Source organism: Anas platyrhynchos, chromosome 3 (assembly GCF_047663525.1).
Source record: "Anas platyrhynchos isolate ZD024472 breed Pekin duck chromosome 3, IASCAAS_PekinDuck_T2T, whole genome shotgun sequence".
Taxonomy (NCBI): domain Eukaryota; kingdom Metazoa; phylum Chordata; class Aves; order Anseriformes; family Anatidae; genus Anas; species Anas platyrhynchos.
In genome coordinates this window covers 15,705,224-15,728,745 of record NC_092589.1, presented here as the reverse complement: position 1 = coordinate 15,728,745, position 23,522 = coordinate 15,705,224, and the positions used below count along the sequence as shown (strand labels likewise).

Sequence of the window (23,522 nt, the reverse complement as noted above, 5' to 3'; positions counted from 1 at the left end):
AAACTGAATTAGCAAGGTGTTAGGCCTGCCCCCTACTTGCAGCCTACCTGGGGAGAATAGACATGGAAGTCAAGCAGGATCTGCAGTGGGATCTCAACCATCAGCAGACCCTGAATCAGTGGAATTACAGTGTTTGGGTTTGAGTTAGTACTTGCTCAGCTAGACAGGCTCCTAGTGTGGCTAGCACCTTGCCTTACAAAAGATGAAGGCACAATGGGTATGAATGGCCTGAGGCTCTTATTCTCTCCCCACATCTACATACTTTGTCATACCACTCCTCAATCCAAGGACCACAGTCCTGTTCCCTGAACACCCCCTCTCCTACTGTAACATTTGTACACACAGACTTTCAGACACATTTTGTATAAAATAAATGTACTGGGCAAATATGGTTCTCTATTTGCCCCATCTCTACTCTCCCATGAACATCAAATGCTGGCACTGTTGGAAGCAGGACACAGAGCCTGATGTATTGTGTTGACCCCGTACACCTGATTGTTCTCATGCTTCATGTGGGAGCAACCAGATAATGAATTTGCTCAGTTTGCCCCTTTCTTGCCTCTATACAGTCATCCCATCAGCCAGTATGGGAACACATAGAAGCGGGCACTGGGAGTACAGTGCTCAGTGCATGCCTTCAGCCCTAGAGTTGCCTCAACAGAACTTCAAAACAATTTGTGACAGTGGATATCATATGCCAGACCAGATGTCTATTGACCTATTTCACTCTGACTGTAGCAAAGTCACTGCTCCATCACTGCCTCTGTTCAGGGTACTGAGGACAGGGTTTTCCCTGGTATATCTGTAGCACTTCCCATACCAATAAACCTCCATCTCATTTGGGGACTGAATTATTAGTGTCTGTCTGTAGAGTACCAAAACCTGGACCCCGTAATGAAATGGTAATGAAAATGTTAATTAGGATTTCCTAACAAGGAAGAAGACAGACTCAAAAGAATTGAACATAAAAAGAAAATAACAAAGGCTCTGTCAAAATGTACTATGCTATTTTTAGCCTTTCCTTATTTTCCAGCGATGATAACATTGTGTTAATACAGTGTCTTCCATATATTAATCAATTAAGCCTTCTAGTACCAGCTGGGAGCATTATCGCCATTCTACATATGTGAAAAGCAGCTTCTTGCCCAGAGAATACCTCCCCAGCTGGCTGGGCCAGGGACAGAGCACAGCTTTTGGAGACTCCACATCCTAAGGTTTCACCACCCTGGAGTCCTCCCCTTTCTTCATGGTGATGCAAGACAATAAAAACAAATGGTGTTACTGCAGTTCCTCACAGAATTACCCTTGGACTAAAGAGCCTGGGGACCTTTCTGAAAGCTCTTCTCACTACCAGTCCCACAAGCATGTCTTGTATGCTATCCTTACAGCTTTCTAGCCTGCTTTCCTCTCAGACTGTCTGTAGTTCGGTGGCTTTTCTCCTCCTGCTCCTAAAATATAAAGACTTCTTTGTTCTGCTCTGTAAGTGGGTGACGTGTTGCAGGGGGAGGATGAGGCCAAGTTTTGGGGAGGCATGGAGTACCAAAATTCTGCTGACAGATGGACCAAGATCTCCTGGTCTATTGCCCGTCTCTCTGGGAATCAGCCAGGGAGCTCTCACCTGCTCCTTTGTCCTCTAACCACCAAGCTTAGGGAACATACACCACCTATATTTCATGTTTTACTGGTTAAGCTGTAGGCATGTTGATGCTGCTTTCACATCTGCCCTGGCTTCTACCCTGATTTTATGTTAATATCTAAGACCCCAAATCAGGTTCCTCTATGGCACAGTGGCTCGTCTCTACTTCCACAGGACGGCTCAATACCGATGATCTCACAAATGAATTAAGCAGAAAGGAAACTATGTAATCAATCAGTATTAATGAGCACTGCCCAGTTGTTTACAAGCTATTTCTATGTTTCAGCCACTGCCTTTGATCTCCAATGCAGATGAGTGCTGGCACTCTGTCAAAATGCAAAGTATATCCTGTTCACTGGGGCTCGGCACTATGTCCCTGTGCTGACAGTGGATCAAGCAAAATGAGTGCATGACTTTTAACTTGCTGATTTATTGTGCAGCACTGGCCAGTGGTGGCTGGCTGGAAGTAAACACATTTCCAGTCTGAAGATCTGATCTCAAGAACAAAATGATGATAAAAAAGGCAGTCCAGAAGGGCTATTTGGAGGGGGGATGGGGGCAAATACAGGCACAGGCAGAAAACTGTACAACTATGAAATGAAGACTTGGTTTCTCAAAAAGCCAGGAATCCATATGTTATTTTAGTACTTAATATGTGGCTGCATTCCCAAAAGGATGTAGGAAACTGCAGCGAGTGCTAGAGGGTTTTTTTTTCTAGTCTTGTGGGGATTCACCTGTTGTAGCTGAAATGCCGTCACTAAGGCTACCTGGAAAATGAGATGGAAGGAAAAGCTAATGCAAAACAGTCAACTTTTCAGGAGAATGAAGGTCTGAACACATCCCCTTTGGAAGTGACTTTCCAATGGATAAAAATTAATATTTTAAAGGGAGAGTAGGATACTCATAGGAATGCTTTCAGAATTATTTTGAGCAACACTAGAGATTTTCCTTTGTGTCAGGGATTGTCTGTGTTTGTACAATGCCTAAAGCTGCTTCTCTCTTCTGGCCCTAGCCATTATGGTAATAATGAGACTAACAACAGCAGCAGCCGTGCCGTGTATGTTAATGACCATGTACTCAAGCAAGAGCAGGCTACATATTGCTGGGAAAGATGGAGAAAAAAAAAAAAAGGCAAAGTTAAGATATGACAGGATCATTTAATGATAACTGTGTAAACAGTAGAGAACAGACAGGCTGAAACTTTGGTGAAGAAACATAATCCTGCTGGAGAGATAGCTTAGAAAAACAACAAATGAGGTACCTAGTGAAGTGTCGTGGGCAAAAAAGAATGCCATGAGGAAAATTATATATATAAATGCATTTTAAAATTCTTAAGGACAATGTGGAAAACCATGAATGACTTCTCAAAGGAAGACTGGAGATTTGTTTTATTGCTACCACGAGAAACAGGCTGTGCTCATGAGATTTGTTAGGGCAAAGATAATTGGCAGGGTGCGAGATACGTGAGCATGCTGTACTGACAAAGCTGATGTAATTGGGATGTTATAGAAAAAATAGAACCAGAAATAATAGAAGAGCTGTAGGACCACAAGTAAATTAAACGAAAATTAAAGCCAAAATGTAGGATGGAATGTTTCATTTGTCACTTCATGAGGTGTACATGAGGACCCCAGACAAAAGAAAGGTTTTGATAAGAGGCAGGGTGGTGCTCCACCCTGGGTTTTTCTTTGCCTTTTGTAGAACCTGTTCCGTGGGGCACATGAGGTTGCAAGAAATGATTGGCAGCCTGGAACAATTTTAGCAGTTCCATAGATATCCATAAAGGCGAGCCTGTAATGTCCTGGAACTAGGAAGTCAAAATACTGCAAATGGAAGCACCAGACTGACAGACAGGGAAGACATCTGACGTTGAGGAAGGCAGTAGCGCTCTCAAGTCACTGCAGTCTTGATGTAATTTAGCTGTGTTTCAGAAATTGTGTTTCCCCTGAAGCTCTGGGTGCTGAGGAGAAGGGAATTAGCCAGCAGCAGGAGATATAACAGCAGGATGATGCAAAGCAATTTCTTAATTAAGTTTTGGGTCTTCTTTCTAATGCTCAAACTTACCCTCTTCTCAAACTTCTCAAAACTGAGTGTCATTCAGTGTGCAGTGTTGCAGACAAAACAGCCTTCTCATCCCGGCTACCTCCCTGTTTTGAAAGGTTTCTTGCTTTACCAGCCTATCAAAGATCGAGCCAAGAACTTGAAGAACTAATATATATGGGGGTCATCTCAGGCTGAAGAGGTCAAATTTCATCATTGGAAGGATGAGGCAGTATATATTAGCTGCAAATTGGTACAGAATAGGGATGTAATAGGCTCTTACCGGTACAGGAGCAGGACAGCTGATGAAATCCCTGCTGAGAGTGGAAAGGCAGAGGAAACCAAAGGAGTAGAGCAGAGATGTGCAGTCTGATCCACTGTTCTCTGTATCCTCCCCCATAATAGACTGGGTTGATTCATCATCTTGGGAAGAAAAAAAAAAAACCCTCAGCAATAATTTATACACTACTCGCCACTCACCCCAGCTAGAGGAGAATATTTAAAGCTGAGCTCACTGCTCTGCTCCCAGATCCTTGCACCCCATAGCTGGGGCTGAAGCAGATGAAATACACTAACCCAGGCCATGGAGAATGAAGATGTATCTACATACCACTCTCTTATCCTTTGAGAACTATACTATTCTTTGTAACTCTAAATCTGCATGGTGAGTGTTAAAAACTGGTGCAAAAATTAGTGCCAGTAAGCATATATTGTAAAGCTTACATTTCCATGTTAGCTTTTATTTCCAGTTGACATTGAATTTTTCTTTGTTATTTTACGGACCACTTACTCAAGTAATCCTTCCACCACTCTACACTTAATCACAATCACCAACCTACACCATCCTATGTAATTCTGCGTCACCTGAAGTCTTTACAATTCCCCCACTCATTTTCTTCCTCAGATCCCTTATGAATATGATGGGTAGCACAGGTGAATGAGGAAGGGGGGGGGACATCTTCAATAATCTCCTTGCCCTGTGAAAACAGACCTTTACTCCATGCCTTTAGCTGTTTGTGAATCCACAACATGTTTGACTCAATTTTTCTTTGTCAAGTTTTCTTTGTCAAGTTTTATGAGGAATCTTTGGGGCCTTGCCTACAACATTTTTTTTAAGAAACATAGGAAGCACAAGACTCCTTGTTATTCAGAGTCCTCCCAAGAATATTAACAGATTTGAAGACATAATGTTTTGTAGACTTTTCTCTGACATATCTCATTTGTTCTGGTGGCTACCTCCTCTGGGGTGAAGTTTCAATCACACAGTCAGAGCACACTAGAGCAAATGGTTCAGCATTTTTATTACCTTTAGAACTTTGGGGTGGATGCCACCTGGTTCTAGTAATATCATAAATAAATAAATAAATAAATAAAAATCATAATAAAAAAATATGTTCTCGATGTGTTCAAAAATATCTGCTGCTGGCCACTGAATTTGTCTCAGCTCTCTCTTTGGAAGTTAAAAATGGTTTGGGTTTCCTGACTGTCTCAGGTGACGTCAGCGACCATCTCAGCAGGGCTGATGGGGTCAGTTTATTCATGCAAACCTCCTTTCAGCTAGGTCACCCCAGACACATCCCTCCAGAGGGGTCACGTTGCTCAGCCGAGATAGCCCTGGGCTGTCTCCCTGTGACTCAGGCCAAGCAGGGGAATCAATCAGACACTGCAGCCCCTGCATGAGTGAGCTGCCACCATCAGGGACCTCAGGGGCTTGTTCCAGTTGGGTTCATCTGTCTTCTCCTTCCATTAGTCATGTCAAGCACTCACCCCAGTCACTTGGGTATGTCAGTGGCCTATTGACGAGCAGGGCTCACTGCATGGGTGGTGTTGCACACAGATTTTTTTTCTTCTAAAATAATAATTTTAAAAATGCAGATGACCTCTAAATATGCAATGAAAATAGTTACTATATAAAAACATACGGGAGCTCTTCCCTGAGGAACAGAAGGTCTCACCAGATCTTCCAGCCAGTAGAGTCCTATTATTCTAAATATTGATGGTGTTTATTTATTATTTATTTATTTATTTATTTATTTATTTATTTTTAATGACAGGGGCCCTGTCACTTCTAAGTAACAATTTTTGCACTGGGGCAATCATCTCCCAAAAAAATGGTGAAGAATCTGCTGTCTCTTGACCCTCAGCCATGAGATGGAGATCTAAGAGATCTGAAAGAATGAGCTCCAGAAAGACAAAATATTCTAAGGAACGTGTTTGGACACTGAAAATATTGATTGTTCAATATAGCACGTGTTGTTAAAAAAAAAAAAAAAAAAAAAGGACCACAAATATTGAAAAACATAGGGATGGAGATAGGAGGGGAGGAGTGGAGGGTTAATTCCAAACAATGACTTTACTGCCTAATAAAAAGTTTCAACAGACATGTTTTGCCCAGCCTGTCTTCTCACACTGATATAACTTAGAAAATACTGGCTGATGTGTGTAAGATTCCTTCCCAATGTTCCTTATTTAGAGTGTTGCTTCTTAACCATATGCATAATGGCATTCTCAAGAAGCTAACCCTTAATCTAATGACACAGTAGAGAAAGAAACTCTTCTGTGCTTAAAGAAAACAGGGCAGGGATGCAGGGATGAAAGAAGGAAGAAATAACAGTTCTTACTCCTTTCCAGACCCTGAAGGGACCAATCTGGGTAAGGCATGACTCTTAAATAATTACCTCCTTTACTTTGGTGGCTGCTTCCACTGCTCCATCAGGTAATAACAACACCAGCAGCAATGGCACTGTGCAGGAGGGAGTTTGCCTCACTCTCCTGGGGACAGTAAGGCTGAATATTCTCATCATCTGCATTGAATCCTAATAGAGAAAAGCTGAAAAGGGACCTGGCTAGCTACTGCATTCATGGGAGGTTTAGGGAGCTCACATCAACATACCTAGGTCACATCCAGGTGACAAGTCTTCCCGTTGTACTCACAAGCCATGTCTCAGTATACACAAGATGCAGAAGCCCGTGTTTTTGTTCCTAGGCAGATTTACTGTCTCCCCTGTTGTAAGAGATTTGGTGCACACAGAGCTGAGGTTGATGTTTTGCTTAAACATGAAGTCAGCCCCAGCCTTTGTTACTGAACTGAGATAATGAGAAAAGTTTAAGAAATCTCCTTATTTTCTTATTTTTCTCCATTTCCCAAACAGCTCACCTCTCTCTTACCAGCAGGAAAGGAGTTGTCCTTCCTCTTCTCCCTCTAGATAACATTGTTAGGTTGCAATATCCCTTAGATATAACAGCCAATTACAAATGGAAAATGTGCCAGGGAACTTCTTACTTCAGCCCTTACGCATGGCATAAATTAAAAGCAATCCTTCATCACCACCAGGAAGCATTCATTCTTTGATGTGACTGTCAACATACAGGCAGATTAATACTGGCAAACTGTAGATGGGCAGGTCAGCAGCAAATCTTCTGTCTTTGGTAGCAGCAGGTTTCTACCTACCACCAACATGACCTCCTGGAGCTACAAGCCTGAAAGAACTGCACAGACTGTGCTGCAGGCTGCAGGGACTAGGGAGGAATGTGTTGTTTCCTCCTTGCAAAGGGCTGAAGTCTCAGGACTGCTCTGTCATCTGGCCAGAGCACTTCTCCTGTCTGGGTGCTGAGCAGAGCAAAATTCTCTTCCCCAAGACCTGGCTGAGGGACTCCAGCATCCCTCACAGCTGAATGACTGGCATGTGCTGTCGAGTCGATTTTTGGTCCTTCACATTAAGAATGGGCTGTGAAGACATAGAATAAAAAGCACATTATTTTCTGGAAGAGACGAGCTCTTCCCATCTCACAAAATAAAGGTGCTGATGGCAACTTGGCCGTGTTTGCATCCTTTCTCATTGAAATGGAAGCCATCCTTTCTTATTTCTGAGTCTCCTCAGAGGTTCCTTCTGAAAACCTGGCAAGACAACAACCTTATCATGGTTACATGGTTTTATTTCTCTCCTCCCTTTTTAATTAAAAAATATGTGTAAGCTTTCTTGATAACTGAGCAAAATTTACTGCCAGTGGTGTGGTATTGACAAAGGAGGTTTGTTTCTCCTTCTTGACCTGATTTTTTTTTTTTTTTCCAAAGCTGAGGAACATTGTGATCAAACAAAGATTTGAAATATTATTCCATCCATCCTAGGATGGATGTCTCCTCCATCCTAGGAGGAGTCCTGCAATGCTTTTTTCCCACCCAGTAGTGGTCCTGGAGGACTACAGCACCTGACATTTGAAAAACATATATATAAAAATCAACCAAGCACCAGCTCCAAAAGTGGAGATATTTCTGAAAAGGCATTGAGAGGTCACTAACGTACACATAATACAGACTTCACTTCCTTTCCCAAGCCAGTCTTTGAGGGGAAGGACAGCAGCTGAACACTTGGGACTTCATCACTGCACATGGTGGTGATTTACTGCTGAAGACAGCGTGCGTCACAGCACCATCCCAGTGTGGGCTGTGGGGACATGGAGGCATTGCTGGCTGGGGTGAGGGGGGCAAACACTGCTGCAACTCTAGTTTTAAGCACAGACCCTTAAAGCTTCCAGCAGCGCACAATGGGTTTACAAGGCACAGTGCCGCATTAGGAAAAAACATCTCTAATCTTATGTAACAAGTCCTGAGAGGCGTGTTGCCAAGTAAGCACAGTTTAAAATCAATCAGGCAATAGCACAAAACATTTAGCACTTGGCTGCAGAGTTCCACTTGTTCCTGCTCAGCAGCTACCCTGGGACAGGCACAGGATCTGTGGGAGTGGTGAGGAAGAGCAAACCACCACTTTGACACAGCCTCCAGTCCTCAGACAGCACTGTCCTGACCCCAGGGCCTCTGGACTCTCAGCCTTTACATCCAGCAGTGAGGACAAAGCCACAGCCATGCCAGACTGCTACGACTGCACACAGTGCTGCTCCTGTGCCCCCGTACACTTGCTGGGCTATAACCCCTGCTAGGGGAAACAAGTGGCACTTCTCTGGGCAGCACAACAAATGCTTCTCCCATGTGCCCTGCAGTGTCTGGAAATCAGGGACGGTAGACAGCGGGATGAGGCCAACAACAGCTCTGGATTCAAGGCTGTGTTTGTTTTCTTTTTTTAAAGCCTTTGTGCTACCGACCACAGCAATGGTTTACTGAAGCTGCATAGCCCTGGGTTTGATCCATGTTTCGCCACCAGGAGCATTCAGTCTCTCAGGGATACAAGCTCTGAGCACTATTTTGTGGCCATTGCTCCCACACTGTTGTCAGCACCCCACTTCGTCATTTTGGATGGCAGAATTATACCAAAGGAGCAGCCACGCTTCTTTCACCTGCTTTAGTAGAGCACAGACTATTTTTAACCTCATTTCATATTGCCTCATACTTACACACTTACTCACTTTTGCACTCACTGTCATCCTAATGCACATTTTTTCTCAGAGAGATGATGGCAGCAAGTAAAGGTTTCATAGTGTAACTAGGGCTCATCCTGGCCATCCCTGCCCTGAGCTGCTACCCAGGAGGTGGAATTTCTGGTCCACGTTTGCCCAGGTGTGCAAACATCGGGCAACAGCTTGCAGAAGGCGTACCAACTGCACAGAGCATCTGCTTTCCTTCTGCATTTCTTGCACAGGTTTCTTGCCACTTGTTCCTGGCTTGGGAAGGTAGATCTGCCCTTATGGAGACTGAAGACAGCTACCAAATTACGGTTTGATGGAAAAGGAGCACGATCCTTTTATAACCACCAATGAGAAATCAACAAAACTTGTATCTTTTATGGAACTTGTATTTTAAATATGTTTTGAAGCAAATGTTGTTATAAATTCAGGCAGTCTGGGCTTCAGTGACTGCTCCCTGGTTGAGTCTGTGACCTCAAGGAATATGGTCCTGGCAAAGAGCAAATTTAGGACACTTCTGAAGAGTGAACTTTGAGCTATTTAAAGACCCAGTAGATGAGATGCCCTGGAACACTGTCCTGAAGGACAAAGGACCTGAATGGAGCTGGATGATTTTTAAGGTCCCTTTCAGCCCAAGCCATTCTATGATTCTACAATTCTATGAGATTCCTGCTCACCTTGGGGACACAGAGCATATAAGAACTATTCCTCTCAAGGAGTGTATACCATATAAGCATAGCATATAAGAACTATTCCTCTCAAGGAGTGTATACCAGCCCTGGTAGCTTATGTTGTGGTATTTAAGAACAAAATGTTGTGTCCTAATGTTAACTTGTGCAGATGAACTCACCAGCCTCCAAAAACCCAGGAGACTGCTATGGTTGACCAGTGAATCAGAACAAAACCCCACAGTGACAAAGATGAGCTGAAATTAAGTTAGCACAAAGACTATGAAGCAAATGCTACATGAGGCACTGCAGTTCCGACAAAAAGCTGTTTGATATCGTTGGTTTATCGTGTCTTCCAGCTGACTTGTAGGCAATGGCTACCCATGTCAGTTGGTGCCAGTGGCTCCATATCAGTCCATGGTCCAGATGGTTATCTTCACACTTGTGTTGAAGGGGCACCTGAAAATGGACCGTGCACATTTTGCAAGTAACAGATCTCCCTCACTGCAGAAGTGACTGAGACGTATCCACTAGTGGGAAAGGTTATGTTATGAAAACTTGTTTTGTTGAACAACCGAGTGTGACTTTATCCCGCACAGCTACAAGCCTACGCTGTTGAATCAGCCACTGTCACACTTTGTGAGCTGCCTTGGAGAGGCAAGAGATCTGGCAAGATCCTAGAGGAGTAGAAGGAGGTGCTATGAGATCCCTGCCAGCAGCAAAGGTCTGCTCTCAGACTGCAGCAGCTGTCCTCCAATCACCGCTCTGTCTGCTCCCAGGAAAGCAATGTCCAGTTCCTCCTGGCCAAAATTCAGCTGCTGCTGACTCGTAAACATCACCAAGAGCAACCCACTTTCGGTGCTGGTTGATCAGCCATGGATGCTATGTCCTACAGCTATTGGCAGAGAGACGCCAGAAGCTCAGCTGTCCTTTATGAGCTGCCGTCACAGACAGGCAACCTGCCTTCGATTCTATAGAGCAGTAGTGCGCAAGGCAGCAGAATCACAGAATCACAGAATCACAGAATTTCTAGGTTGGAAGAGACCTCAAGATCATCGAGTCCAACTTCTGACCTAACGCTAACAGTCCCCACTAAACCATATCCCTAAGCTCCTGACCTAAACATCTTTTAAAGACCTCCAGGGATGGTGACTCCACCACCTCCCTGGGCAGCCTGTTCCAATGCCTAACAACCCTTTCAGTAAAGAAGTTCTTCCTAACATCCAACCTAAAACTCCCCTGGTGCAACTTTAGCCCATTCCCCCTCATCCTGTCACCAGGCACGTGGGAGAACAGACCAACCCCCACCTCACTACACAACAGCAGGATTGAGAGATTTCCCTTTTCATTCATCACCACAAGAACAAGCCAGGCAGGGTGAATACTTGGGGATATTTTTACAGCAGTGTCCTGGGGCTTAGAAAAGATACCAAGTAACTTCTCTGGTGAGTTGACACGGCATCTGAAATCCCCGCATGACTGCTTTGTGACCACAGCTGACTCATTTGGTCTCTTTCTTGAAGTCAGACCAAGGTTCAAACGTAGGTGTACAAGAAAAGTTCGTGCAGAATAAGCAAGTAAACAGGAGACTCACTGAGCTTCCATTTGGGAAATTACTTACATTAGATGCAAGCAATGTTTCCTGGGAAAATGTCTGACAAGCAGGCTCTGAAGGATCACCATGACCGCCCTCCAAGTGAAAGGTGTATAGAGCACACGCTGCAGTGGGGCAGCACACATGGTGATCTATCAGATGTTATCCTCCCACTGTGATTATGTTTTGATTATTTCTAAGACATGGAAATGCCAGAGGAGCAGCTGGGTTAGGCTGGAGACACACCACAGAGGTTACTAAGAGTATCAGCTGGCTTTAAAGCAGCATAACTTTGCTTCACACAGACTGCAAACCAGACAGGAAGACTTGAGGAATTTGAAGCATCGATCCTATAGCAGCTTGCATTTCTGGATGGTACACACTTGTGTATGCCCTGCTCTGCTTTCACATCTCCAAAGTTCACCAGGAACATCAACCCAAACATATGTTCTAACCAGTGGCAGCGGTTTTGTGGTCGCCCTTCTCTATCTTGCAGATGACAATTTGTCTCCCCAAATGACTACATCTGAAACAAAACTATGTTCAAGGGTCATTGTGGAACAAGCTGCAGATCTCCAGTGTCCAAGTGTATCATTGTAATCCTACTTTACCAGTGGTCTCACCGGGGAAAGGGCTGTCCATATCAACAAGGAGTGCTAGTGAGTGATTTTTGGAGAATACTCCAGCTGGTACTTGAGATCCTTGGAAAACTCATGTTTGAAGAAGCCAAGGAGTGAGATCCTCTAGCAGCAAAAGAGCGGTGGGAGGAGAAAGGCTCTCTCACATGCACCACAGGCATACATTTCATCAAAGTGTGAACACTTCAACATTTTTTTACATCTGACTTTTGAGTGAAGTTTTTTCTTGACATTTTGGATGTTCACAGGAATGAAGGATAAGGATTTCCTCAGGATTTTTACAAGGTGCTTGAATACCTTCTCACCCCACTTTTTTTAGTCAGACCCCAAAATGATACAGTTTTGTTTCCAGTGCATCCCAGAGAATCATCCCACTGAAATTCCTCATGTGTCTCCCAAAGAACGAGGTCATGATAATGATGGGAGATGAAGTGTTCGGGCAGAGAAGAGAGATGGAGAAAAGATAAAGTCTTATAAATTTACCTGTAATTGCAGGCTGCATCCAAATCCTTTGTCATGTGGGGCAATGAGAATATAATCATAATTCCGTTTCTGTTGTATACGTAAAGCCATTTTTTCTTACAATTTATGCTTAAAAAAAACCAATTGTTATAGGATAGAGTCATAGACCATTGAATCATTAGGGTATTGCCTGAAGAAAATCAGCCTAATCTGATCAGCCATGCCAATTCACTCAATCTGAAGCTGTTCTACATGAAGAATGTATACTGCCTTGATTTGCTTGGAGGTATGTTGTAGGTGGAAATTGCAATAGCTTAAAATGGTAGACATAGCAGGTCCCAGGAAGTTTAGACTGGCCAGCTCTGAGGTTACAGCTGTGGTTGTACATACCAATTAGGATTCAGTAGCTCTATTTTGTCAACTGTCCTGAGCAGACTGTGCTGATTTCTGCATTTTGTATGCTCAGCATAGTCTGCTGTAAGTATTTCTCTTGCTGATTAGTAGAAAATTTCCTTATGGGAGCCTGCTCTGCATTTCCCTGGAGTAAGGGAGATTTCTGGACTAAAAAAAAAAAAAAAGTCAGTGTTTGTATATTATTATGATTCATTATTTATAAAGCAATGGCAGCTATAAATCTCAAAGTTTAAAGTCTTCCTGCCTCCCTTCTGGTAAGCATTGCACAGAAATTTAAAGAAGGGGAGTGCTATTGTCCCAGTGATTCCAGAAATTTATAGAACAGGTAGATCATAAGAGATGGATAAATCTGGCAGACTAACTGCTTGCAAGCAAGACACATTTAATGGAGATAACTTATTTTGCGAAGAAGAGTCTGCACTAATCAAGCAAAGCAAAATTTACAAGGCACCCATACAGATTTGTATAACATATTTGGTATTTTGTCAGAAACACAAGCAGAAGGAAGAAAAAAAGAAAAAGATTTCCAGTGATCTAGCTCCAAAGACCCAGACATTGGAGTTCAGGAGTACTGCATTATCCATCCAAAGTATCTTTAATTGGTTGTCTCCATAAATGTAGGTAGAAGTTGCTATTCTGGAGCAGAAGTGTGCAAGGCAAATCCAGGGCATTTTTTTTTTTTTCTAGTACACTAAGGATCCATACAGTTCTGCTGTTTTTATATAGGTCAAAATGCTTGGGAATGAATATCAAAACTGTCTAAGAGATCTGGGTACCAGCACTGCTCAGATCAATGGGAAATCTTGAACAAACATCTAAGGCATGGTATTTCTATAGCTTCCTTGTTTTAGACAGAAAAAAACAAACAAACAAACAAACAAACAAACAAAAAAACATCCTACCTGGATTGCATCTTTAAGCTGAATGAATAGGTTGTTTTAATTTGCATTAATACCTCTTTGCACTCACTATTCACTATAGAAGAACCCTGAAACTGTAATGTTTCTTCCAAAAATATCCCCAAACCTTGATCACCTCAGCTTTCTGTTAAAGGGAATGTAAAATGTTGGAACACCTGTATATTGTGGAGAGGGGTTCAATTTTCCTTTTAATAAACAAAAGTTCTCAAGGAAATCAAAAACTTGCTGAAAAGAGAAAAAAAAAGCATAATCTCAAACTATTTATGCTGAAAAGCAATTTTAATGGAAAATTTTATTTTACCATTTTTAATTAAGGGCCAGATGGTGCCTTTAAAACTCAGCCTTGAATAAAGAAGAGCATATAGCGCTCTGAAAATTCTACCTTAGAAATGCAAAAAGAGGTTTAAAAAATCATCTGTCGGCATTTTTTGTGCCCATGCAGTAAGACAACGTACGCCTGGTACCTCTGCAAGTTAGGATGCCATGGAAACTTAAGAACAGCCACCTTGGATCAGACCAAAGGGCTGTCTTTATCCAGTAATGTTAAAAAACAGATACTGAGGGAAAGGTGCAACATAGCAAATATGGTAGTACTTCTAAAACATACCCATGCATCCAGCCCTTTGCAGCTCCAGGCTTTTCCAAACCAGATGTAATCTTTATCTATCCAATATCCCTCACTGAACCTCTTCCATAGACCTATCCCATCTCTTCCTGCACCTGTGCAAGCTGTCACATCCACAGCATCTTTCAGCGAGATGCTCCACAGATCTGTTGTATGGAGAACTCTTCCTTGTTTGTTTTGAATCTTGGCACTTTGTATCTTCATTTAATGTCAGTTATGATAGTTGGAAATTGACGTAATTATGTGTTAAAACCTACCTTCTCTTACTCCTGTGTTGCTTTTTGAGCATAACCTTCCTCTAACCTACCTCTAGTTCCTCTTTTCTTCCATGTGGCTACCTATGGGCGTCTTTTATACCCTGCATATATGGGAAGGGAGGGCACAGTCCAAACTTCATATGATGTGTTTCTCACCAGGACACCCCCCATTTAAAAGGACTGTGCTCTCACTGCAGCTGTCCACTTGGCTACTTCTGTCCATGGGCCAGGCATGCCATTTGGGGTCATGATTTGAGAGGTGATATGGATGCAGGTGGAGCTGTCTTGCTGTCATGGAGGTATGAGCACGTTGGGAGCCAGGCTGGAAGACGGGCTGTAGCTAGAAGTCTTGAAAGAGAAGAATTGGGTAATGAACACTACATTGGCTCTTTTCCTGTACACATAACACAGCATTTCTGTCAAAACAGATCTGTGGATATTTCTGATGAGTTTGGTTATAAAGGGAATAAGATATAATCGCTACTAAGTGTGCCTATTTGGAAGAAATGAGTATTTTGTTATTAAATATTTAACTTTCCAAATTTAATTTGTTAAATGTGCTTGGAGGAGTTTTCAGCTTACTTGCAGTACGCTTTGGAAGCAGGTGCAGCTCAGATGGGACTTTAGCCCCACTTACCTTTATTCTGGGGCTGAAGGGATGACATAGAGTGATGACTGTTTTGACTTCGTTTTCAACTCTCCCTTTTTAGAAACAATGGCTTGGTTCCCCGACTGGTTGTAAATCCATGTCTCTGCAGTGGAGCTATTCTGATTTACACCATATGAAGATCTGGCCTCTAGTTCAGAAGAAATGGGCTGCCAGTTTAATTGCTTCATCCCAGGTACGGCATTAATAATATGAGAATAAATTTAATGCTGCTAAGTAACAGCAATACAGAGGATTTTGTCACATGCATGACAATTAATGTGTGGTGCATGGTATTTCTGCTTCTCCTGAGTTCACTTTTAAATGATGCTTGTTGTGATTTGAATTTCAAAGAGCACTTCTCCTAGTATTTCTCATTATTGATGGTGACTGTTCACAGGAGCAGCTCAGTGCTGCTTTGTTGGCTCATCACTTTTGATTCCATGCCCAGATGCTAAGGACAGAAGCGTGCAATTAATTTGGAAGCACAGCCCCTCATTGATTTCAGTTGGGAGTTTTTCCTTGAACACCAAAGGAAGGCCTGATCTGTCCCTGACTACCTTTAAAATAGTATTTACATGGAAAATGTGTTCCTTTTCCATTATAGATCTCTTTTGTGAGCTCCACTTGCCCATAAGACCGTGCAAAACGATCAACAGAGAGCCATAAGATATAGGTGATCCTCTCACTGTCGTGAGGACAAAATGATCTGATTTTGAGGCACTGACAAGCAAGGTGAAAAGGATAAGCAGTTTGGGCTCCAGACTTCCTCTCATGAACAGAAAGAACAGGGGCCAAAAAGTTGACTTTTTTTTCCCCTCCCTCTTTTCCCTGGAGTAAGAGGGATCTCTCAGGGACCAGACTTCCTGAGGAAGTCCCTTGTTCACATCCCAACCCACCCACAATTGTCTTGAGCATCAAAGTACTGGCTAGCTTAGGACAATTGTAGTATGCACACCTCAAAAGCAGCCCCAAAGTCCAAGCAGGGTGCCACATGAGCCAAGCAGTGAGCTATGGCAGTCTGAACACAGCATATGGGTGAGTTTCTCCTAGTCTTTCTGCACTGCACAGGGCCAGCAGGAAATTGCAGAGTACCTCTGGGGTTTTTGTTAAGACATTTTCTTGGTGAACAATCTGTTCGTTCTTTTATCAGTTACTCCAAGGCAGGAAAAAAACCTTCCTCATACATAAAAGACAGGTAAGCACACAGAAATTAATGACCAAGTTAAATTTATGTTCCCCCTGCATTTTAAGGTGGCATCAGATAACTCAATGAGCATTCCTGGCAAGTAGATATTTATCAGGCAGATGGATTACTTCCTTTAGTGAATCTAGTGAAATGTTTGGGGGACCATTCATTAAGGAATATTCAAGCCATCTCTCCACATCTGCAACGCTTACGAACCATAATGTCCTCTTATTTAGTCCTGCCTCCTCAAGTTTGCCCTTCCACAAGTTTTCATATCAGTGCCACTCTTCTCCTCACTTGGTTCTACATATACCAGCTGAAATGCAATAGTTTCTCAGTTGGATTTGGCCTGGGATGATGAAATCATGGTCCTCAGAAGCATGAATGTACCTTGTAAAGGAGTGGCCAGATTCGGTGGATTAAGAGACCTGGGCATCTTCTCCTTCCTTGTCAACTACAGCTGAACTTGGTGGCCTCTAAGAGCCATGAGTTTTCTTCTGTTTCAGTCTACTGGATGTGGTTGCTCCTGCTCCCATTTGTGTATCCCATCAGTAGCAAGGCTAAGTAACAGTTATTACATAGACAAGAACTCCTGAGATGGTCTGATCCTGCTCCCCTCTTCAGCTGATCATGATAGGAGTTAGCTAAACAGCTCTAAATACGCAGCCCATGCAAGAGCTAGCCCCAAATGTCCTGACATACACACGTGCAGAAGACAGAGAGCCATATCACACTGGAAATACTCTGCAACAAAATTTAATAAGACAGCAGAACAGATTCTGGTAATTCGGCAGGGGGTACTGCTAGATAAGCATACTGACCAGCCACTTGCTTGTTCACCACAGGGCCCTTTCATCACCCCTTCTCTCCATTTTACCATCTTTGCACTTCTGCCACCCACCCTGTAGAAACCCTTTCTTCACCCCAGTCTTCTCTCAGATCATCAGTCTATCATTAAACACTTTTTCACCTTTGGTCCCATTTTTGTTTCATCCATGCTCAAAGTTGCTATTTTCTGATGTTATCAAGGAGGCTCTCTTGGCCTCACCGTGTGTTTCTGATCTGGTGACCTGGGCTCTGCTGCCTTTGCAAGGCTCTTTTCCTCGAGATGTCCCCGGTGCTCCCTGTCAGTTATCTGCAAAGCACTGCTTTCTCTCATGTAACTCCCCCATGAACTGTGAAACCTGGTCATTTCTCACAGGGCTATCTGCTACTTCCAACAGCTTCTCACTCAGTCATTACTCGTGTTTCTCCCCAAAGCATGTTACAGGACAGGAACTGACTAGTTCAAATCTGCAGGCGAATGGAGAATTTGGAAACCATGGTGTTCTTTGTGCACATCTGCTGTCAAAGTTTCTGAGCTGTAGGGTTTGATCCATGCCATATAGGCTTCAGGCATCAAGAAAAAGAACAATTAAATTAGTATTTTAAATTAACTATTAAATTCAGGCATCCATAGTTCCCAGTTCCCAGTGGGTCTAGGTAGTGCCGTCTTTTTCTGTCCCAACTACTTGAAGTATCAGATGTTTGGGGAAAGGACTGCCTCTTAACATGTTTATATACATGTCCTTACATACAGAGAGCCTGGGAAATACTGTAAAATAAATAATAGATCCATTTTCATGGCTGTCAGCTCCAAAGAAGTGTCTGACCTAAAATAAAGCAGTTGTGCTACGGTTTCACAGAGGATAAAAAGGCATTTTAATGTGAGATGCTGAACTCAGGAGACCCCTAATCATATCCAAGGGGAACATTTCTCATCTCAGATATCTTTCTGACTCTTTTCAAGGTTTGTAGCACTTAAATATTTTCACCAAAGACTGGTTCCTTCCCACATAACAATCAAAAGGTGGCCTTGGCATGTTTCCTGTCTGACAGATGGCCACATCTCAATTAGCACTAACCTATGCCTTTCTCATCTATCTCAGAAGGCCAGCAATGCAAGAAGGCACAGAAATGTTACAATCCCCTCTCCCTCGGAGCTGTCCTTCCTGGTCAAGGAGCTGTCTTATGAATAGGGAAATGTTGGTGCCAGTGCTTGCTGTAAGGCTTTCTGGAAGAGCTCCAGAAAGTTCAAACATGAGAACTACTTGTAGTGGGACGAGGCACAGATGGCAAAATAAAAGCAGTGTGCTTTTTTATGAGCTTCTGAGTCTCTTAGCTCCTGGACATCTCAGAAACTAGGCCATTTTAGTTGAATTCGTGTAGCTTGTCCAAGAGAAAAGGAGATAAAGACAAACTCTTCCAGAGACTTGTGTATGTGAAAGGATGGTTCTGTCTCACTCAAGCTAAAAGGTCCTCCTGAATTAATTTAGTACCAGAGGCAAAGTCCTGCACACAGTTTGCTTCATCTTCTTAGCGGATGGTATCCAATAGGCAAATTTTCTTGGTGCAAGTTAGACAAAGATTGGCAGTGATTGTGGTTAGATTCTTCCTCTGTGGCAAAGAAGCGTGCATGTCCAGTCTTAAAAGGAGTAAAGAGGTCAAATCAATGAAATACTTGATTTTCAGCTGTTATGTTGTTCATACAGCCAAAAAAAAAAAAAAAAAAAATTACTTTTCTTATTGCCATAAATACATAAGAAGAAAAAAATGTCCAGCCCAAGCTTTCACATTTATTTTGGTTCCAGAACTACAATCAAACAATCCAAAATAACCTTCAGCACCCACGTACCTCAGCCATTTCAGCTTACCTTTTTTTTCTTTCTCAGAAAGTTAAAAGCACTCTTGGCTACACCTCTGGGGTTTGATCCAATTAAATGGAAAGAGTCTTGTTGCCTTTGGCAGGAACAGATTAAAGATTTTGGGCTACTTACTGATTGTTTCATACCATCACTCTGAATTATAATCAGCTGAAATGTGGTTCAGACCCCACAGAACTTATGGTGTCAGGATTTTGGAGAGGCAAAACCCTTACTGAGCAGGTCTGCAAACCAAAGACCCTGCAAACTTCTAAGCAGCTTCCTACAGCCAAAATACATCCTCTAAATGATGGACAGTTCTTGCAATCTTGTAATTTTTGTGTGTGTGTGTGTGTGTGTGTAAAAAAAAAAGCAAAACCAACAAACAAACAAGCAAACAAAAAAAGAGTGAGCAGGAGCGGCACTTTATCCTCCCTTTCTCCTGTGGTGGTAGGTGGTGCTGCTGCTCTTCCCAGAGCCCAGGAATGCACTTGCAGGTCTTTGTCTTTCCACTTCCCTACTCAGGGTGTCCTTGGCCTGCAGAGGTGTACGCCACACAGGAGACCTTCAGAATTTTCTTGGACAGCTGGGGACAGCAGCTTAACGTTTCTCCCAACAGCTCCCATGAGTGTTTTAACACATCAACAGATGTATCATATAAAGAAGCTTCACATCTACCAGAAAACTCACCCTCGTATCCCACAGCATTTGTCACATGGTTTCCAGACATGAACCCCCTCTTGCGCCCACACTGGGATGCCTCTGCAGTGTTTTTTGGCCAGGAGGCTTTTGGAGCATCTTTGTCTCCAAGTGTTCTCACAGAGTGACTGCTAACAGTGGTGCAGAGGATCTGGAGGAGCAAAAACGAAGCACTTGATCAGGACTGCGTGGTTCTCCAGCCAGGGACTCCTGCTTTAAGAGGTGTTACTCAGGGTGCTTCCACTGATTCCACTGTATCTTCCCAGTTTCTCCCCACGCACAGCACTTAACAAGTAGCTGTGAAACTTGCTGGCACAATGCATTATGGAGGCATTGTGCATGTTCACCCAGAGTAAAAATGCTGGTGTCGAAGGCAATATTGTTAGACCTGATTGGAAACCCCCAAATCACCAACTATTGAGCTTTGTTTTACCTCACTACAAGCTGCCCCCTTCTATCGGTCTTTGAAAACCCTTCTCCAAAAGTGGCAAGAGCAATGCAAGGTGTGGTGTCAATCTGCAGGGTACCAAATGAACACTGAGAGCTGCAGATATCAAAATCAGGTTGGGCATAGTCACTAGCCTTCCAGTGTCAGGAATAGGCCAATTTATGGCAAGCTTAGTGCAAATAGGGATGTGCTATGATCAACACATTTTAGAGTACCTGCAAACTCCTTCCTTAGTGGTTTTGGGCAAGAGAATATATTGACGAGACAACAGATGCTGAAGTATGTCCTGGTCTGTAACAGTAGTTACAACTACCGTGGTTGTTGAGTTGTGATTGCTTCAATAGTTGGTTCTGCTGCAAAACTCAAATAAAGCAATTTAGGCTTAATTTCCTCTTTGACACAAAGGCCTGTGGTTTTCCTGAACTGAAAGAAGAGCACATATCTTTTGGTGCAGGAAGAATGGGAGAGGTGGAGAAATTGTGTTATGGAAAATGACTTCCCTGTTGTCAATAAACCTTACCTTGATAACAGCATGAAAAACACTTCATTTTGGAAGTGTCAGAAGGAACCAAACAAGATCACAGGATATAGTTTCCTGAAAGACAGAAAATTGGACTCAACGATCCTTTCCATGCTCCATTCTGTGTAAACAAATATTTTTTTTCCTCCAAGGAAAAATTTAACAAGCCTTTTTGGAAATCTTGCCACTTTTCCCCCAGTCACTAAGAAACAGTGTTTTGCCAGGAATTCACCAGCCATCCAAGCCAGCTGATAGCTCCAATCAGTAGCAGTAACGCATGATGATAAGAATTTGCACTGTAGCAGCTAGAAGGCATTTGGTTGCAAGCCAGCACCCCTACAGTTTTGTTCCTGTACAAGCAGAACAGAAAGACAGTCTTTTTCCTAAAAGTCTTACTCAGTTAAGGCTTAATGAATGTGGCTTGCAGGATTCCTTTTCTGAGAAAGGAAAGGTGAAAAGCACTTTGGAGAATCAGGGTAATCAGAATTTGGAATTATTTTTATTCTATTTGTTATGTATTTATCCTCTCCCAGTGCCTATTACAGTAAGGAAGAGACTCCTTTCACTAAAGCACAAAACCTCCCTGAAGTCCAGAGGATGTCAGGAGTGAACAAGGGACCAGCATTTTAGATAGAAAAATCTTTTTGCGAGTACCGCTAGGATACACTGAAAATTCAATTAGGGTTTGGAAGGACACAAACCACTCCGTGTTCTGGGCCAACCTGCCAACTAGAAGGGAGGTTTCTCATCTACAAGATGCTGATTCCTGCTAGCAATGTGATAGCAAGTGGACAGTGAGTTTCTGAGTTTTTTGTATTTCAGGGAAAGCTGATGATGGAGCTGACATAGGAGAAGCCACGCCTGGCTTATCTCACATTATCTGTGCAGCATCCAGGGCTGCAGCACAGAGACAAATTATATCCAGGCTCTGAGACATCACATCAGAGCTGTGCTCACCCCCCACACTCACATCTGTGGGCACAAACCCATCTCTAATGTAGATGCCAAAACCTCTGAGAGGGTGAATGGCTTGCCCAAGGACTCGTGGAGCTGAGCATGGAAGTAAAAGGAGTGCAGGGTCTCGTGGCAGTGCCACCTTGCCATAGCACAACTCTTCCCATGCAGGTGGAGGAAGGTACTGCCTAATCTGGGCCCATACTTCAAGGAAATTTATATATATTTTTTTAAACACTGGTGGCAACAATGTAAATGAGGGTGTCCCCTGCGTAAGACTGGATCCCAAATGTTACCACCATTTCAGCTACAGAGTTTTGCAGCACTGCCTGGAAAAGGTGTTCCAGGACCTCTTCTTTTTGGTTTCCACCAGGGAAACCAAGCTCTTCTGAAAGGGATATCTCCTGTGGGAAAGTATCACTTACTGCTGCTATTGAATTAAATCTATCAAACCACAAAAGCTATTCTTAGGGAAAGTAAAATTAATAACAATAATAATCAGAAAATATGTTCGGATACTTTTGAATGTTCAAATGCTATTCTGATTTTTGTTTTGTTTTGTTTTGTTTTTCCAGAAGATACAAGGTTTTGAGTTTCTATCTGTTTTTTGGGGATGAAAATGAAATATCCCAGGGGTTCCATTGGTCTGAGAGGAAGGGAAAGTATTTGCTCATGTTGAAGAGTAGCCCAATGAGAACTAAAATATGGTGGGAGAGGGGGAAATGGGGGTGGAGGGATTTTCTGCTGAAAATCCCCAAGACAGGCGCGAGTTGTTTAGCTTGTATTTTAAATCTTGAACATCCTCCTTCAGCAAAGATTTGGCATAGGTTATTCTGAGAGTCTGAGTAACAAGCAGTAGGCAAAAAAAAAAAAAAAAAAAAAAAAAAGAGAGAAAACAGCCTTACCCCAAGCAGAGAGGTGGATACATCAAAAACTCACTGGGTGTATAAGGCCTCGTGTCTCTCTCCCTGCGGCAGCAAAGGACAGCAGTGATCTAAACTGGGCATGTGATCTTCCAACAGCATTTTAAGCCATAGATGTTGAAGCATCTAGAAAAGTGGTGACAGAGAAGCTTTTAGGCAAATGACTTGGCTAGCAGGCCTGCTGGGGATGGGAAGAGGAATGAATGAACCCTGCTTTCCCATATTATTTATGGTTATTAGGAAAGCAGGGAACACCCCCTCAACGCTGCAGCAGGCAGCCCAGTGTGCTCGTCACGATACTAAAAAAAAAAAAAAAATCAAGCAAATAAATAAAGTTCTTCAGACCTGCTGGAGCCTTCCTCAGCTTCTCGGGGAGTTTGTGTGTCCATCTCGGGGCCGCAGGTGCCCGTGCCCCTGGGGGAGCCCTGCAGGGGTGCCTCTGCGGCAGGGCATGGAGGGTGCAGGGGGGTGCCTGGTGCGAATTGGGGCGCTGGGTGAGGAGCAGCAGAGCCCCCCTGGCTGGGAGGAAGGCCCAGGGAAGAGGAGGAGGAGGAGGAGGAGATGGGGGACAGACAGCGAAACGTTTTGCCTTTCCCCCCGGAGGGACACCGAGGGGGTGTTGGGGGGGAGGTTGCGATGCTGCTCCTGCTGCAGGAGCAAAGTTGGCCGCGCTGCCACGCAGGGCTGGTTCTCCTGCCTCCCTCCGCCTCCCTCCCTCCTCCTCCTCCTCCTCCTCCTTCTCCTCCACCTCCTCCTCCTCCTCCTCCTCCCCGCGAGTTGAGCGCACAGTGCAGCCCGGCGGTGCAGGAGGCGCAGCCCCTCCGGCCGCTCGCCCTGCCCGACCCCCGGC

General features: G+C 43.5%; 1 long non-coding RNA gene across 1 annotated transcript; it reads right to left on the bottom strand.

Annotated features, from left to right (window-relative positions):
• Positions 1–19,501: 19,501 nt before the first annotated feature.
• LOC140002100 (uncharacterized) lies at positions 19,502–23,425 on the bottom strand. The gene is made up of 3 exons (XR_011808037.1): positions 23,018–23,425; positions 22,655–22,798; positions 19,502–20,870 (listed from the first exon to the last, which is right to left on the bottom strand). It is a non-coding gene; the product is annotated as an uncharacterized lncRNA (long non-coding RNA).
• Between the last annotated feature and the right edge of the window lie 97 nt (positions 23,426–23,522).